Below are 17610 nucleotides of genomic sequence, written 5' to 3'. Positions count from 1 at the left end.
TTACAGGTAGACTGTACAGTACAGTGCATCCACTTCTACTAAGGCTGCCGTATACAGTACAGTATCACACCTTTACAGGTAGACTGTACAGTACAGTGCATCCACTTGTACTAAGGCTGCACTGTACAGTACAGTATCACACCTTTACAGGTAGACTGCACAGTACAGTATCACACCTTTACAGGTAGACTGCACAGTACAATGCATCCACTTGTACTAAGGCTGCCGTGTACAGTGCAGTATCACACCTTTACAGGTAGACTGCACAGTACAGTGCATCCACTTGTACTAAGGCTGCTGTGTACAGTACAGTGCATCCACTTGTACTAAGGCTGCCGTTTACAGTACAGTATCACACCTTTACAGGTAGACTGTACAGTACAGTGCATCCACTTGTACTAAGGCTGCTGTGTACAGTACAGTACCACACCTTTACAGGTAGTCTGTACAGTACAGTGCATCAACTTGTACTAAGGCTGCCGTGTACAGTACAGTATCACAACTTTACAGGTAGACTGTACAGTACAGTGCATCCACTTCTACTAAGGCTGCCGGGTACAGTAAAGTGCATCCACTTGTAGTAAGGCTGCTGTGTACAGTACAGTATCACACCTTTACAGGTAGACTGTACAGTACAGTGCATCCACTGGTACTAAGGCTGCCGTGTACAGTAAAATGCATCTACTTGTACTAAGGCTGCTGTGTACAGTACAGTATCACACCTTTACAGGTAGACTGTACAGTACAGTGCATCAACTTGTACTAAGGCTGCCGTGTACAGTACAGTATCACACCTTTACAGGTAGACTACAGTACATCAACTTGTACTAAGGCTGCCGTGTACAGTACAGTATCACACCTTTACAGGTAGACTGTACAGTACAGTGCATCCACTTGTACTAAGGCTGCCGTCTACAGTACAGTACCACACCTTTACAGGTAGTCTGTACAGTAAAGTACATCCACTTCTACTAAGGCATTCCGGGTACAGTAAAGTGCATCCACTTGTAGTAAGGCTGCTGTGTACAGTACAGTATCACACCTTTTCAGGTAGACTGTACAGTACAGTGCATCCACTGGTACTAAGGCTGCTGTGTACAGTAAAGTGCATCTACTTGTACTAAGGCTGCTGTGTACAGTACAGTATCACACCTTTACAGGTAGACTGTACAGTGCATCCACTTGTACTAAGGCTGCCGTGTACAGTACAGTGCATCCACTTGTAATAAGGCTGCTGTGTACAGTACAGTATCACACCTTTACAGGTAGACTGTACAGTACAGTGCATCCACTTGTACTAAGGCTGCCGTGTACAGTACAGTATCACACCTTTACAGGTAGACTGTACAGTACAGTGCATCAACTTGTACTAAGGCTGCCGTGTACAGTACAGTATCACACCTTTACAGGTAGACTGTACAGTACAGTGCATCAACTTGTACTAAGGCTGCCGTGTACAGTACAGTATCACACCTTTACAGGTAGACTGTACAGTAAAGTGCATCCACTTGTACTAAGTCTGCCGGGTACAATACAGTGCATCCACATGTAATAAGGCTGCTGTGTACAGTACAGTATCACACATTTACAGGTCGACTGTACAATACAGTGCATCCACTTGTACTAAGGCTGCCGTGTACAGTACAGTATCACACCTTTACAGGTAGACTGCACAGTACAATGCATCCACTTGTACTAAGGCTGCCGTGTACAGTGCAGTATCACACCTTTACAGGTAGACTGCACAGTACAGTGCATCCACTTGTACTAAGGCTGCTGTGTACAGTACAGTGCATCCACTTGTACTAAGGCTGCCGTGTACAGTACAGTGCATCCACTTGTACTAAGGCTGCCGTGTACAGTACAGTATCACACCTTTACAGGTAGACTGTACAGTACAGTGCATCCACTTGTACTAAGGCTGCCGTGTACAGTACAGTATCACACCTTTACAGGTAGGCTGTACAGTGCATCTACTTGTACTAAGGCTGCCATGTACAGTACAGTACCACACCTTTACAGGTAGTCTGTACAGTACAGTGCATCAACTTGTACTAAGGCTGCCGTGTACAGTACAGTATCACACCTTTACAGGTAGACTGTACAGTACAGTGCATCCACTTCTACTAAGGCTGCCGGGTACAGTAAAGTGCATCCACTTGTAGTAAGGCTGCTGTGTACAGTACAGTATCACACCTTTACAGGTAGACTGTACAGTACAGTGCATCCACTGGTACTAAGGCTGCCGTGTACAGTAAAGTGCATCTACTTGTACTAAGGCTGCTGTGTACAGTACAGTATCACACCTTTACAGGTAGACTGTACAGTACAGTGCATCCACTTGTACTAAGGCTGCCGTCTACAGTACAGTACCACACCTTTACAGGTAGTCTGTACAGTAAAGTACATCCACTTCTACTAAGGCTGCCGGGTACAGTAAAGTGCATCCACTGGTACTAAGGCTGCTGTGTACAGTAAAGTGCATCTACTTGTACAAAGGCTGCTGTGTACAGTACAGTATCACACCTTTACAGGTAGACTGTACAGTACAGTGCATCCACTTGTACCAAGGCTGCCGTGTACAGTACAGTGCATCCACTTGTAATAAGGCTGCTGTGTACAGTACAGTATCACACCTTTACAGGTAGACTGTACAGTACAGTGCATCCACTTGTACTAAGGCTGCCGTGTACAGTACAGTATCACACCTTTACAGGTAGACTGTACAGTACAGTGCATCAACTTGTACTAAGGCTGCCGTGTACAGTACAGTATCACACCTTTACAGGTAGACTACAGTACAGTGCATCAACTTGTACTAAGGCTGCCGTGTACAGTACAGTATCACACCTTTACAGGTAGACTGTACAGTAAAGTGCATCCACTTGTACTAAGTCTGCCGGGTACAATACAGTGCATCCACATGTAATAAGGCTGCTGTGTACAGTACAGTATCACACATTTACAGGTCGACTGTATAATACAGTGCATCCACTTGTACTAAGGCTGCCGTGTACAGTACAGTATCACACCTTTACAGGTAGACTGTACAATACAGTGCATCCACTTGTACTAAGGCTGCCGTGTACAGTACAGTATCACACCTTTACAGGCAGACTGTTTTTACAGTGCATCCACTTGTACTAAGGCTTCCGTGTACATTAAAGTGCATCCACTTGTACTAAGGCTGCTGTGTACAGTACAGTATCACACCTTTACAGGTAGACTGTACAATACAGTGCATCCACTTGTACTAAGGCTGCTGTGTACAGTACAGTATCACACCTTTACAGGTAGACTGTACAGTACAGTGCATCCACTTGTACTAAGGCTGCCATGTACAGTACAGTATCACACCTTTACAGGTAGACTACAGTACAGTGCATCAACTTGTACTAAGGCTGCCGTGTACAGTAAAGTGCATCTACTTGTACTAAGGCTGCTGTGTACAGTACAGTATCACACCTTTACAGGTAGACTGTACAGTACAGTGCATCCACTTGTACTAAGGCTGCCGTCTACAGTACAGTACCACACCTTTACAGGTAGTCTGTACAGTAAAGTACATCCACTTCTACTAAGGCTGCCGGGTACAGTAAAGTGCATCCACTGGTACTAAGGCTGCTGTGTACAGTAAAGTGCATCTACTTGTACAAAGGCTGCTGTGTACAGTACAGTATCACACCTTTACAGGTAGACTGTACAGTACAGTGCATCCACTTGTACCAAGGCTGCCGTGTACAGTACAGTGCATCCACTTGTAATAAGGCTGCTGTGTACAGTACAGTATCACACCTTTACAGGTAGACTGTACAGTACAGTGCATCCACTTGTACTAAGGCTGCCGTGTACAGTACAGTATCACACCTTTACAGGTAGACTGTACAGTACAGTGCATCAACTTGTACTAAGGCTGCCGTGTACAGTACAGTATCACACCTTTACAGGTAGACTACAGTACAGTGCATCAACTTGTACTAAGGCTGCCGTGTACAGTACAGTATCACACCTTTACAGGTAGACTGTACAGTAAAGTGCATCCACTTGTACTAAGTCTGCCGGGTACAATACAGTGCATCCACATGTAATAAGGCTGCTGTGTACAGTACAGTATCACACATTTACAGGTCGACTGTATAATACAGTGCATCCACTTGTACTAAGGCTGCCGTGTACAGTACAGTATCACACCTTTACAGGTAGACTGTACAATACAGTGCATCCACTTGTACTAAGGCTGCCGTGTACAGTACAGTATCACACCTTTACAGGCAGACTGTTTTTACAGTGCATCCACTTGTACTAAGGCTTCCGTGTACATTAAAGTGCATCCACTTGTACTAAGGCTGCTGTGTACAGTACAGTATCACACCTTTACAGGTAGACTGTACAATACAGTGCATCCACTTGTACTAAGGCTGCTGTGTACAGTACAGTATCACACCTTTACAGGTAGACTGTACAGTACAGTGCATCCACTTGTACTAAGGCTGCCATGTACAGTACAGTATCACACCTTTACAGGTAGACTACAGTACAGTGCATCAACTTGTACTAAGGCTGCCGTGTACAGTACAGTATCACACCTTTACAGGTAGACTGTACAGTACAGTGCATCCACTTCTACTAAGGCTGCCGGGTACAGTAAAGTGCATCCACTTGTAGTAAGGCTGCTGTGTACAGTACAGTATCACACCTTTACAGGTAGACTGTACAGTACAGTGCATCCACTGGTACTAAGGCTGCCGTGTACAGTAAAGTGCATCTACTTGTACTAAGGCTGCTGTGTACAGTACAGTATCACACCTTTACAGGTAGACTGTACAGTACAGTGCATCCACTTGTACTAAGGCTGCCGTCTACAGTACAGTACCACACCTTTACAGGTAGTCTGTACAGTAAAGTACATCCACTTCTACTAAGGCTGCCGGGTACAGTAAAGTGCATCCACTGGTACTAAGGCTGCTGTGTACAGTAAAGTGCATCTACTTGTACAAAGGCTGCTGTGTACAGTACAGTATCACACCTTTACAGGTAGACTGTACAGTACAGTGCATCCACTTGTACCAAGGCTGCCGTGTACAGTACAGTGCATCCACTTGTAATAAGGCTGCTGTGTACAGTACAGTATCACACCTTTACAGGTAGACTGTACAGTACAGTGCATCCACTTGTACTAAGGCTGCCGTGTACAGTACAGTATCACACCTTTACAGGTAGACTGTACAGTACAGTGCATCAACTTGTACTAAGGCTGCCGTGTACAGTACAGTATCACACCTTTACAGGTAGACTACAGTACAGTGCATCAACTTGTACTAAGGCTGCCGTGTACAGTACAGTATCACACCTTTACAGGTAGACTGTACAGTAAAGTGCATCCACTTGTACTAAGTCTGCCGGGTACAATACAGTGCATCCACATGTAATAAGGCTGCTGTGTACAGTACAGTATCACACATTTACAGGTCGACTGTATAATACAGTGCATCCACTTGTACTAAGGCTGCCGTGTACAGTACAGTATCACACCTTTACAGGTAGACTGTACAATACAGTGCATCCACTTGTACTAAGGCTGCCGTGTACAGTACAGTATCACACCTTTACAGGCAGACTGTTTTTACAGTGCATCCACTTGTACTAAGGCTTCCGTGTACATTAAAGTGCATCCACTTGTACTAAGGCTGCTGTGTACAGTACAGTATCACACCTTTACAGGTAGACTGTACAATACAGTGCATCCACTTGTACTAAGGCTGCTGTGTACAGTACAGTATCACACCTTTACAGGTAGACTGTACAGTACAGTGCATCCACTTGTACTAAGGCTGCCATGTACAGTACAGTATCACATCTTTACAGGCAGACTGTTAGTACAGTGCATCCACTTGTACTAAGGCTTCCGTGTACAGTAAAGTGCATCCACTTGTACTAAGGCTGCTGTGTACAGTACAGTATCACACCTTTACAGGTAGACTGTACAGTACAGTGCATCCTCTTGTACTAAGGCTGCCGTGTACAGTAAAGTGCATCTACTTGTACTAAGGCTGCTGTGTACAGTACATTAGTACAGTATCACACATTTACAGGTAGACTGTACAGTACAGTGCATCCACTTCTAAGGCTGCCGTGTACAGTACAGTATCACACCTTTACAGGTAGACTGTAGAGTACAGTGCATCCACTTCTCCTAAGGCTGCCGTGTACAGTACAGTATCACACCTTTACATGTAGACTACAGTACAGTGCATCCACTTGTACTAAGGCTGCTGTGTACAGTACAGTATCACACCTTTACAGGTAGACTGTAGAGTACAGTGCATCCACTTCTCCTAAGGCTGCCTTGTACAGTACAGTATCACACCTTTACATGTAGACTACAGTACAGTGCATCCACTTGTACTAAGGCTGCCGTGTACAGTACAGTATCACACCTTTACAGGCAGACTGTTAGTACAGTGCATCCACTTGTACTAAGGCTGCCGTGTAAAGTCCAGTATCACACCTTTACAGGTAGACTGTACAGTACAGTGCATCCACTTGTACTAAGGCTTCCATGTACAGTAAAGTGCATCCACTTGTACTAAGGCTGCTGTGTACAGTACATCATCACACCTTTACAGGCAGACTGTACAGTGCTATCCTGACACCCCCTCGGTGCTCGAGTCTGTAAGCTGCAGTATAGTTCCGCGGTTATCTTTCCCGCTTTCGCGCCACAGTGACATCTCACATGCACGTGCGACCCATTTTCAGAGAACGTACTATATACTCGCTCACTTATCCCCATAGCCCAGTATAAAGTGTAATAAGACGCACGTCTATGCCTTAGTATTTCCCGAGAAATATGTCTAACTAAGATACTGAGCAGTACAGTCATGTATGGTAAGTAGTTCTTGCGCTACAGGGCATTTCAGAGGACACTTCATGCACACGCAATGCGGATTCTTTCGCCATAGCTTTGCATTACACATCTGACGGATGTGCAGTGGTGATTTCAGAAAGCGACATCTGGTGGATGATCACTGGTATTGTACTCATCCGGTAATGCCATATGCCACACTGTGCGATGTATTGCGCTGTGGTGAGTTGGCGGGCTGGATTGAAGATGCTGTGAGTAATGAGGGGACAAAAGAATTGAGGTACTTGTGTAGTTTCACGGCACAAGCATGGCGCCGTGCTATTTCCGGGTTCTACGCTCGGCAAACTATCTAAAATAAAGTTACTTAACTCCATGCCAACGTGGATAGTTCATACCCCCACTTTCCACATTGGCATGGAGTTGAGCGTGGCGAGCCACCAGCGTTGGCGAGCAAAGCGAGACCCGCAAGGGGACTCAGACGCACAGCGCCATGAAACTACACAAGTACCACAATTGATAACACAGAATGAAGTAGGGACTGCTCCACTGCAGAAACTGTTAAAGGGACACGTTTAAAAAAAAAAAGATCCTGCAGACTTCCTGTGGGCGGGGCATCTAGCCGCATTGTAATTTTTTTCCCGTGGCAAGGATCAGAGATTTAGTGGCTATATTCACTTCACCACGAAGCCCTGTTCTGAGGAGTCGATAGATGCCCCTCTCTGCCGCGGCGCACCTTTCTCCATGGAAGTCGATCCGCATGACCGCCATACTATTGGCGCGGGTGCTGAAAAAACTGCTCTGGACCCGCTTACCACCCCATCACATGAAGAGATGCGAGCAACCCTTGGATCACCCCTGGTCCTACAAAGCGGGAGGACTGTCCGGGAGGAGATGACCCCTGCAACTTTGCCTTACAGGAGTTCCTCGTGTCCCCTGTAAATCCCCCAGGAGATTGCTGCGTGACATGACTGTGGGGCCCGCGTGATCTACTGACAGTCTCACCTGAATTTGGGGTGTCGGAGCTGGGAGCATTAGCTGATTGTTGGGGGACGTAAAGGCTGCTCGATCCCAGCGGAGGAGCTCCTTGGGCACCCAGGTGCGAGGAGGTTGGATAGCCTCAGTGCCCGGTGGTGGACTGTGCAACAAGGGTGGCGGGAGCTGTGGGAGACACCATGCAAGGCACAGGGGAAATCTGGTGTGCGAGACCTGGATATCGCAGGTGAGAAGTGGGGGAATATTGCTGATAAAGAGAGTCAGCGGCTGCCGGAGCACTGAGCGGGCTGGGTGGAATTGGAGAAGCCCAACAATAACTTGGCAGCCAAGAAAGTGGTAACTCTCTCCGGTCCTCTCTTCCCTTATCTAATAGTGCCTAACCGTATGGGGTTTAGATAGGTGGGATACAAAACGGACACCCACAGGTCTGTTCTGCCGGACACCTTCTGTGAGGAGCATCAAATTGGTGACGGCTAATAGGGACATTTACTCATTGCCTGGCCGAGAAATCATAGGGCTGGGACTGACTTTTGTGCCTCCGCTATTAGTTGATCCCCATCCTAAAATGAATTTACAGGACAGCTCCATTTGAGGTAAATGTGTCTGGGAGAATCAGACAGGAAGAGGTGACTCATCTCTCCTCCCCCATTCCTACAGTGCCGTACCCTGAGGGACTTAGCCGAGGTGGCCACACACTAAATCAGGGCATTTGTGGACCCCCCCCCCCCCACACACACACACCTTACAGTAATAATACACATTGGATAACACTTGATTTGGAAGAAGAAATAGTAAGCCCGCAGGGCACGGGTAACAGAAGGAATTGTTTTCATACTGTACCTCCACGGAGATTGGTCGGTTACGCGCTTTTGTTCCTTACTCTTCTCCACGTGCCAGGGGATTTTTGGGACAGAACTGTCAGGAAGTAGTTACTTACCCTTCTTATGGACGTGACTCATTGTTATTGACTACTATTACACCCCCCTAAACGGTCGATTTCCAGAAATAACTCTTTGGATCTAGTCATCCGTGACTCAGCTGAAGAATCTTCTTCCGCACATAGGAAGAAGACATTGTTCCGCAGATGTTGACCTTAGATTCTGGTAAACCAGTGGTTTCAAATAGTGAGAAGGTGGACACTCACTGGTACTCCTGCGGCCCTTCCTCACCACGCGGCTCAGAGACACTGATCTCACATATACCATTGATGATGATGACGCTTCAGATACTCCTGCGGCCCTTCCTCACCACGCGGCTCAGAGCCACTGATCTCACATATACCATTGATGATGATGACGCTTCAGATACTCCTGCGGCCCTTCCTCACCACGCGGCTCAGAGACACTGATCTCACATATACCATTGATGATGATGACGCTTCAGATACTCCTGCGGCCCTTCCTCACCATGCGGCTCGGAGACACTGATCTCACATATACCATTGTTGATGATGACGATGGTTCAGATACTCCTGCGGCCCTTCCTCACCACGCGGCTCAGAGACACTGATCTCACATATACCATTGTTGATGATGACGATGGTTCAGATACTCCTGCGGCCCTTCCTCACCACGCGGCTCAGAGACACTGATCTCACATATACCATTGATGATGATGATGCTTCAGATACTCCTGTGGCCCTTCCTCACCACGCGACTCAGAGACACTGATCTCACATATACCATTGATGATGATGCTTCAGATACTCCTGCGGCCCTTCCTCACCACGCGGCTCAGAGACACTGATCTCACATATACCATCGATGATGATGACGCTTCAGATACTCCTGTGGCCCTTCCTCACCACGCGACTCAGAGACACTGATCTCACATATACCATTGATGATGATGCTTCAGATACTCCTGCGGCCCTTCCTCACCACGCTGCTCAGAGACACTGATCTCACATATACCATTGTTGATGATGACGATGGTTCAGATACTCCTGCGGCCCTTCCTCACCACGCAGCTCAGAATATACCATATACCATTGATGATGATGGTGCTTGAGATCCTGCGGCCCTTCCTCACCACGCTGCTCAGAGACACTGATCTCACATATACCATTGTTGATGATGACGATGGTTCAGATATTCCTGCGGCCCTTCCTCACCACGCGGCTCAGAGACACTGATCTCACATATACCATTGATGATGATGACACTTCAGATACTCCTGTGGCCCTTCCTCACCACGCTGCTCAGAGACACTGATCTCACATATACCATTGTTGATGATGACGATGGTTCAGATACTCCTGCGGCCCTTCCTCACCACGCGGCTCAGAGACACTGATCTCACATATACCATTGATGATGATGATGCTTCAGATACTCCTGCGGCCCTTCCTCACCACGCGGCTCAGAATATACCATATACCATTGATGATGATGGTGCTTGAGATCCTGCGGCCCTTCCTCACCACGCGGCTTGGAGACACTCAGGTGCATGACAAGTGGGAAGTTTCTCTGAGGATAACTCCCAATGGTATTCCCCAAACTGGGATAGTTACGGATAAGGTACCCCACCCTGCTCTGCATAGCTCTCAGTCCTTATTCCCTAAATCATTTTTCTATCTTTTAAAGAATGAATCCAGGCGCATAGTCAAGTGTGAGAAGTGCGTCCGATGATCAGGGGTCATAGTAATGTCAACTAAAAATTCCCTCATGTTACCGCCCCTATGCAGGCAGTGAGTAGGCGCAGAACTCGCGTGATGGGGGTTAAAGGATGAGGACTGTGCCAAGCAGATTTGTGTATGCCATCTGTGACCAATTCTATCAGGGGGATACAATATTGATTCGTTTCTAAGTAAACCTCCCTCTCATTCTCTATCATTTGCTAGTGTGTCTATCCTCCAGTTTTAGTGTATTTAGTGTGTGACCCAAATTTCATATGACAATACTTTATATCACCTGCCATAGTGGATCCTATAACTAGTGGATGGTAACAGATAAGCACCCACTACATTTATATTCATACAGGTACCATACACAATACCACGTAGCACTTACTGTACTTTATTAGCAGATTCTGTGGACACAATCCCTGTTCCCTTCTTCTTAGGGTTTGTATAATAAGAGGTTTAGAAGCAATGCATGGGCGTTTATTGTACGTTTCAGTAAACTTAATACGTTTATATTATTACTTTAATTTATTTTACGTACGATCTAACAAAATTGTAATAATCTGTAACTTAATCCCATCTGATTTAATGTTGACTTGCTATTATATTAAAGAAATGCATCACTGTATACAGAAATCACTAAGAAACAAACGCATTTTGTATACGGTGTAACATATAGAAATAAACCAGACTTAATCCGAAAATGGCGTGGTTGTTTGAGCAGTCTTATACAAGATAACATGTAATAAAGCATATACACAAGGGTCCATAGAAGATAGGAAAACCTGAGAGAAAGGGTGAAACCAGAATGGAGGTGTATTCAGCTGGAGAGTTGTGAGATTGTACCAGGATGTTAGCTGTACGGCTTGTTTTGCGTGTCGCGGCAGCCATTTTACATAGTAATATACTTTGTCCCGAAGAGAAGTGTTAGGAATAGGATGGATGTCCCAAAGGGCCCATTCGGGGGTAGGGGTGATAGACATGGCATATTGGGTTCGCACATAGCTACTCATTTTGAGCCAGAAAGCATTGACCTCCGGCCGGCTCCACATACAATGCATTCATTCGTCATCCGGCGCTGCGCGGTGGGAATTAGGTGCTGTGCCCATGGGCCAGGCTAAGTATTGGTGTTTGACAAATGCGTTGTCTACAACTATGCATTTGCTTCAATAAAGTATATATATATATATATATAGCAGACACTGTGTAGTGCGGCACTCGTCAGACTGACATCTGGTACATCGCAAAATAAATAAGCCAAAGGCAATGCGGTAAGTCAACGTTTCGGGTACTCAAACCCTTTATCAAGACATGCAAGATACAACTGAAGTACGTACAACTGAAGTACGTACTTTTATGCAAACAGTCAAGTGCAAACCACCCAGTGACAAGAATGACTCCCTGTGTGTGCGCCAACCTGGACCCTATGACGTCATCCTGGCGCCGATGATGTGGCGGTGTCAGTCAAGGCAGGGGGCGTGTATGTGGGAGAGTGACAGAAAAAACCCAAATATCTAGTGAAAAAGAAACAAATAAAAAGGAAATCCATGTAAAATCATTGAAAGTAAATGCAATAATGTAACGAAATCAACTGGCAAGAACATGTCATAGGCTTCGTGGAAAATGCGATATAAAATGGCAAAATACTGTTGCAACTGAACGCACTTAAATGAAAACATGGACATATTAGTCAACATGAAACAATCAACATAACACTGGTGTCGACCATACGGGGAAACGAGCATGACACAGATACAAAAGTACCAAGATACAGATGCAAGCTGTAATGTAAAAAACATTATAACAAGAGATACACTAAAGTTAGAGGAAGCATAATAGCGAGAGGTGCTCGTTGAGACCTAGTGGATGAACCGTCTGTAAGCGATCTATCCACCTTGCCTCCAATCTCAGCAGTAATTTGTCACGGTCACCCCCTCTGATGGACGGTGGTATGCTATCGATCATTTTATAACGTATTGAGGGTAATGTGTGTTTGAACTCTTTAAAGTGCCTCGCAACCGGTTGCTCAGCACCTTTCCCTTCTAGGGCAGCTCTAATGGCTGACCTATGGTTGGCAATGCGTTCCTTGAATTGGGTAATGGTCTTGCCAATGTACAAAAGACCACATGGACATTTAATGTAATAAATGACATGTCGGCTGCTGCATGTGAGTGGATATTTAATGAGAAATTTTTCTCCCGTTCTCGGATGGAAGAAATGGTCACCAGTCTCAAGGCTAGAGCAGGTTATGCAGCCAATGCATTTAAAGTTGCCATTCTTACGGGATAAAAAATGTCGTTGTGGTTTCTGTACATGTTTACTGACATCATTGTGTACTACCCAGTCCTTCAAATTCTTACCCCTCCTGTAAGAGGGCAAGAAGGAGCTGTTACACAAGCTGGGGAGGGATTTATTCGTGGAAACAAGGGGCCAGATTTTCTTGGCAGATTTGACTAGTTCACTGCTGCTGGTGGTATACTTTTGAGTCCAGACAATTTTGTTGTCAAGATTTTTAGTGGTAACCGTGTTCAGGACAGTGTGCCTGTCGAGGCTGAGCACCTTAGTTTTAGTGTTTTTGAGTAATCTGTACGGATAGCCTCTAGAAAGAAAATCTTTAATCATGGAATTGATCTCGACCTCTGCATCCTCAATCCTGCTGCAAATTCTGAATGCTCGCAGGAATTGGGAGTAGGGGAGACCCCACTTGAGTGATGGAGGATGATGGCTGGTGCTGAGAAGAATAGTGTTACGGTCCATGGGTTTTTTAAACAGAGTCGTATTCAATTGATTATTGGAATTGAGCGTCACAGTGACATCCAAAAAGTTTATAGTTGTGGGATGGCAGGTGTAGGTAAATTTAATGGAACTGTCACAACTATTGGCAAATGTCATAAGGTCATGGAACTCATCAGCACTTTTAGACCAGATCACAAAGATATCGTCTATGTAGCGATAGAGAGCAATGATGGCTGATGCAGTAGCAGGGTTAGAGAGAAAAATGTCACGTTCTATTTCATGCATAAAAATATTTGCAAGGCTGGGGGCCACGCAAGAACCCATCGCGACCCCCGAGCATTGCAAATAAAACTTATTGTCGAACAAGAAATAATTTCTCGATAATGACAGATCTAACAGCTGTATAAAAAACAGTGCATCAGGACCTTTGTACAAATCACTTGCTACAACTGCACGTTTAACCGCTTCAATGCCACGATGGTGTGGAATCGAGGTGTATAATGAGACCACATCAATCGTGCATAGCGAACAACCTGGGGGAAGAACAGGTAAGGCAATCAAGTTGTTTAAAAACGTATTGGTGTCTTTCAGGTATGTGGATTGGTTCTGCACCACCGGTTGCAGAAACATGTCCAGAAACTGTGACACAGTGTAGAACAACGAGTCTCTTGCCGAGATGATCGGCCGACCCGGTGGTTTGGAAGAATCCTTATGGATCTTGGGTATTGTGTACAGTAAAGGTACCTTGGGATGGTCGGTGGATAGAACCTCCCTGATCTTGTCAGGGATAATGGATGCTGTTGTTCCCTCTTGGAGTAGGTTGTCGAGTTCTTGTTTAAACAGGGCCGTCGGATCATCTTTTAATTCTCTGTAGACAGTGACGTCTGAGAGTTGTCTGTAGATCTCAGATTTGTAATCCACTGTGTCCTGGATCACTAAGGCACCCCCTTTATCAGCTGAACGTATTACCACATCCGTGTACCCACCCAGGTCTTTGAGGGCTTTCCTTTCGTCAGTGGTAAGGTTCTGGGGGTGGTCTGTAGATTTATGGGTTGTGGACACTATGACGTTGTCCATATAGTCAAGAAAAGATTTCAAAGCCACATTATTCGATTTCGGATCAAACATAGAGGTTTTGGATAGTTTAATGATCGGGTCAGCTGTGTTGCTGGGGTTGTTACCAAAATGTTCTCTTAGTCTTAGACGCCGTCCGAATTTGAAAAGGTCGATTTTGTCCTCGAAGTCATTAGGGGATGAGGTGGGCACGAAGGAAAGACCTTTGTTGAGTACAGCGTGTTCTGCGGGGGAGAGAATTCTTGAAGACAAATTATGGGTTATGTCCTCTGGGACGCTTTCTTTCTTCGCGTACCTGACCCACTGGCCTCCTCGCCGGGTTCTAGTACGTCGTTGGGTCCTCTCCTCGCCCGGGTTAAAACTCCTAGAGGGGGGCGCGGGTTTCCCCTGCCTCTGCCTCTTGGCCGCTTGACACATTCTGTGTCGCTTGATGAAGGTTGATCACTTGACCTATCCGTGTCAAACTGATACCTTCTGCGTTGTGTGCGTCTTCTCCCTTCTTGTTGGTCCCGGCCGTACGCCCAGCTATCCACAAACGAGGAGCCTGGGCACCACCACCATTTATCTCATTTGATCCAAGACTTTCCACCCAGCCGCTGCTGGCTCTCTTGCCCTGATCCTAAGGGCATGACTGAGCAGGAACCTGTTCCAGGCTTCAAGGAACTTTCTCTACAGATTGGACACTCACTGGTCCTAACAGATTCGGATGCTGACCAGATACTTTTCAAAGACCAACTAAAGGATGTTGGCTCGGGTGATACGATTGAGCAACTCATCACCACACTTACACGCCTGAAGAAACGTGAAGTCGACTTTTATCTCCACGGGGTCACTTTGTCAGATTATTTTAGAGAGAAGAAAATCCCTAGAGGTTTCAGGATAAAGAACATTCCCACTATTGGCCGCTCAAATCCTGAATTCTGCAAGAAATGGACAGCGGTGTTAAACAAATGTTCCTATGACCTTATCCTGCTCGTAATTGAGGAATCCAAGAGGGAACTAATTGCTACACGCACGAAGATTGACTCATTTGAGGATATCCATCTCAACACTATTAAAAGTGATAAATCCCAGGACACACAAATTGAACAGTATCAAAAAGATCTCATTCAATTCAAAAAAGCCAAGTGTGAGACTGTCAATCGTGATTACGCTGAGTTTAAAGTGTATAGCTGGGCGTACGGCCGGGACCAACAAGAAGGGAGAAGACGCACACAACGCAGAAGGTATCAGTTTGACACGGATAGGTCAAGTGATCAACCTTCATCAAGCGACACAGAATGTGTCAAGCGGCCAAGAGGCAGAGGCAGGGGAAACCCGCGCCCCCCTCTAGGAGTTTTAACCCGGGCGAGGAGAGGACCCAACGACGTACTAGAACCCGGCGAGGAGGCCAGTGGGTCAGGTACGCGAAGAAAGAAAGCGTCCCAGAGGACATAACCCATAATTTGTCTTCAAGAATTCTCTCCCCCGCAGAACACGCTGTACTCAACAAAGGTCTTTCCTTCGTGCCCACCTCATCCCCTAATGACTTCGAGGACAAAATCGACCTTTTCAAATTCGGACGGCGTCTAAGACTAAGAGAACATTTTGGTAACAACCCCAGCAACACAGCTGACCCGATCATTAAACTATCCAAAACCTCTATGTTTGATCCGAAATCGAATAATGTGGCTTTGAAATCTTTTCTTGACTATATGGACAACGTCATAGTGTCCACAACCCATAAATCTACAGACCACCCCCAGAACCTTACCACTGACGAAAGGAAAGCCCTCAAAGACCTGGGTGGGTACACGGATGTGGTAATACGTTCAGCTGATAAAGGGGGTGCCTTAGTGATCCAGGACACAGTGGATTACAAATCTGAGATCTACAGACAACTCTCAGACGTCACTGTCTACAGAGAATTAAAAGATGATCCGACGGCCCTGTTTAAACAAGAACTCGACAACCTACTCCAAGAGGGAACAACAGCATCCATTATCCCTGACAAGATCAGGGAGGTTCTATCCACCGACCATCCCAAGGTACCTTTACTGTACACAATACCCAAGATCCATAAGGATTCTTCCAAACCACCGGGTCGGCCGATCATCTCGGCAAGAGACTCGTTGTTCTACACTGTGTCACAGTTTCTGGACATGTTTCTGCAACCGGTGGTGCAGAACCAATCCACATACCTGAAAGACACCAATACGTTTTTAAACAACTTGATTGCCTTACCTGTTCTTCCCCCAGGTTGTTCGCTATGCACGATTGATGTGGTCTCATTATACACCTCGATTCCACACCATCGTGGCATTGAAGCGGTTAAACGTGCAGTTGTAGCAAGTGATTTGTACAAAGGTCCTGATGCACTGTTTTTTATACAGCTGTTAGATCTGTCATTATCGAGAAATTATTTCTTGTTCGACAATAAGTTTTATTTGCAATGCTCGGGGGTCGCGATGGGTTCTTGCGTGGCCCCCAGCCTTGCAAATATTTTTATGCATGAAATAGAACGTGACATTTTTCTCTCTAACCCTGCTACTGCATCAGCCATCATTGCTCTCTATCGCTACATAGACGATATCTTTGTGATCTGGTCTAAAAGTGCTGATGAGTTCCATGACCTTATGACATTTGCCAATAGTTGTGACAGTTCCATTAAATTTACCTACACCTGCCATCCCACAACTATAAACTTTTTGGATGTCACTGTGACGCTCAATTCCAATAATCAATTGAATACGACTCTGTTTAAAAAACCCACGGACCGTAACACTATTCTTCTCAGCACCAGCCATCATCCTCCATCACTCAAGTGGGGTCTCCCCTACTCCCAATTCCTGCGAGCATTCAGAATTTGCAGCAGGATTGAGGATGCAGAGGTCGAGATCAATTCCATGATTAAAGATTTTCTTTCTAGAGGCTATCCGTACAGATTACTCAAAAACACTAAAACTAAGGTGCTCAGCCTCGACAGGCACACTGTCCTGAACACGGTTACCACTAAAAATCTTGACAACAAAATTGTCTGGACTCAAAAGTATACCACCAGCAGCAGTGAACTAGTCAAATCTGCCAAGAAAATCTGGCCCCTTGTTTCCACGAATAAATCCCTCCCCAGCTTGTGTAACAGCTCCTTCTTGCCCTCTTACAGGAGGGGTAAGAATTTGAAGGACTGGGTAGTACACAATGATGTCAGTAAACATGTACAGAAACCACAACGACATTTTTTATCCCGTAAGAATGGCAACTTTAAATGCATTGGCTGCATAACCTGCTCTAGCCTTGAGACTGGTGACCATTTCTTCCATCCGAGAACGGGAGAAAAATTTCT

This window comes from Crinia signifera, chromosome 6, assembly GCF_055691185.1.
Source record: "Crinia signifera chromosome 6, ASM5569118v1, whole genome shotgun sequence".
NCBI classification, from domain to species: Eukaryota; Metazoa; Chordata; class Amphibia; order Anura; family Myobatrachidae; genus Crinia; species Crinia signifera.
This window is presented reverse-complemented; position numbering follows the sequence as displayed.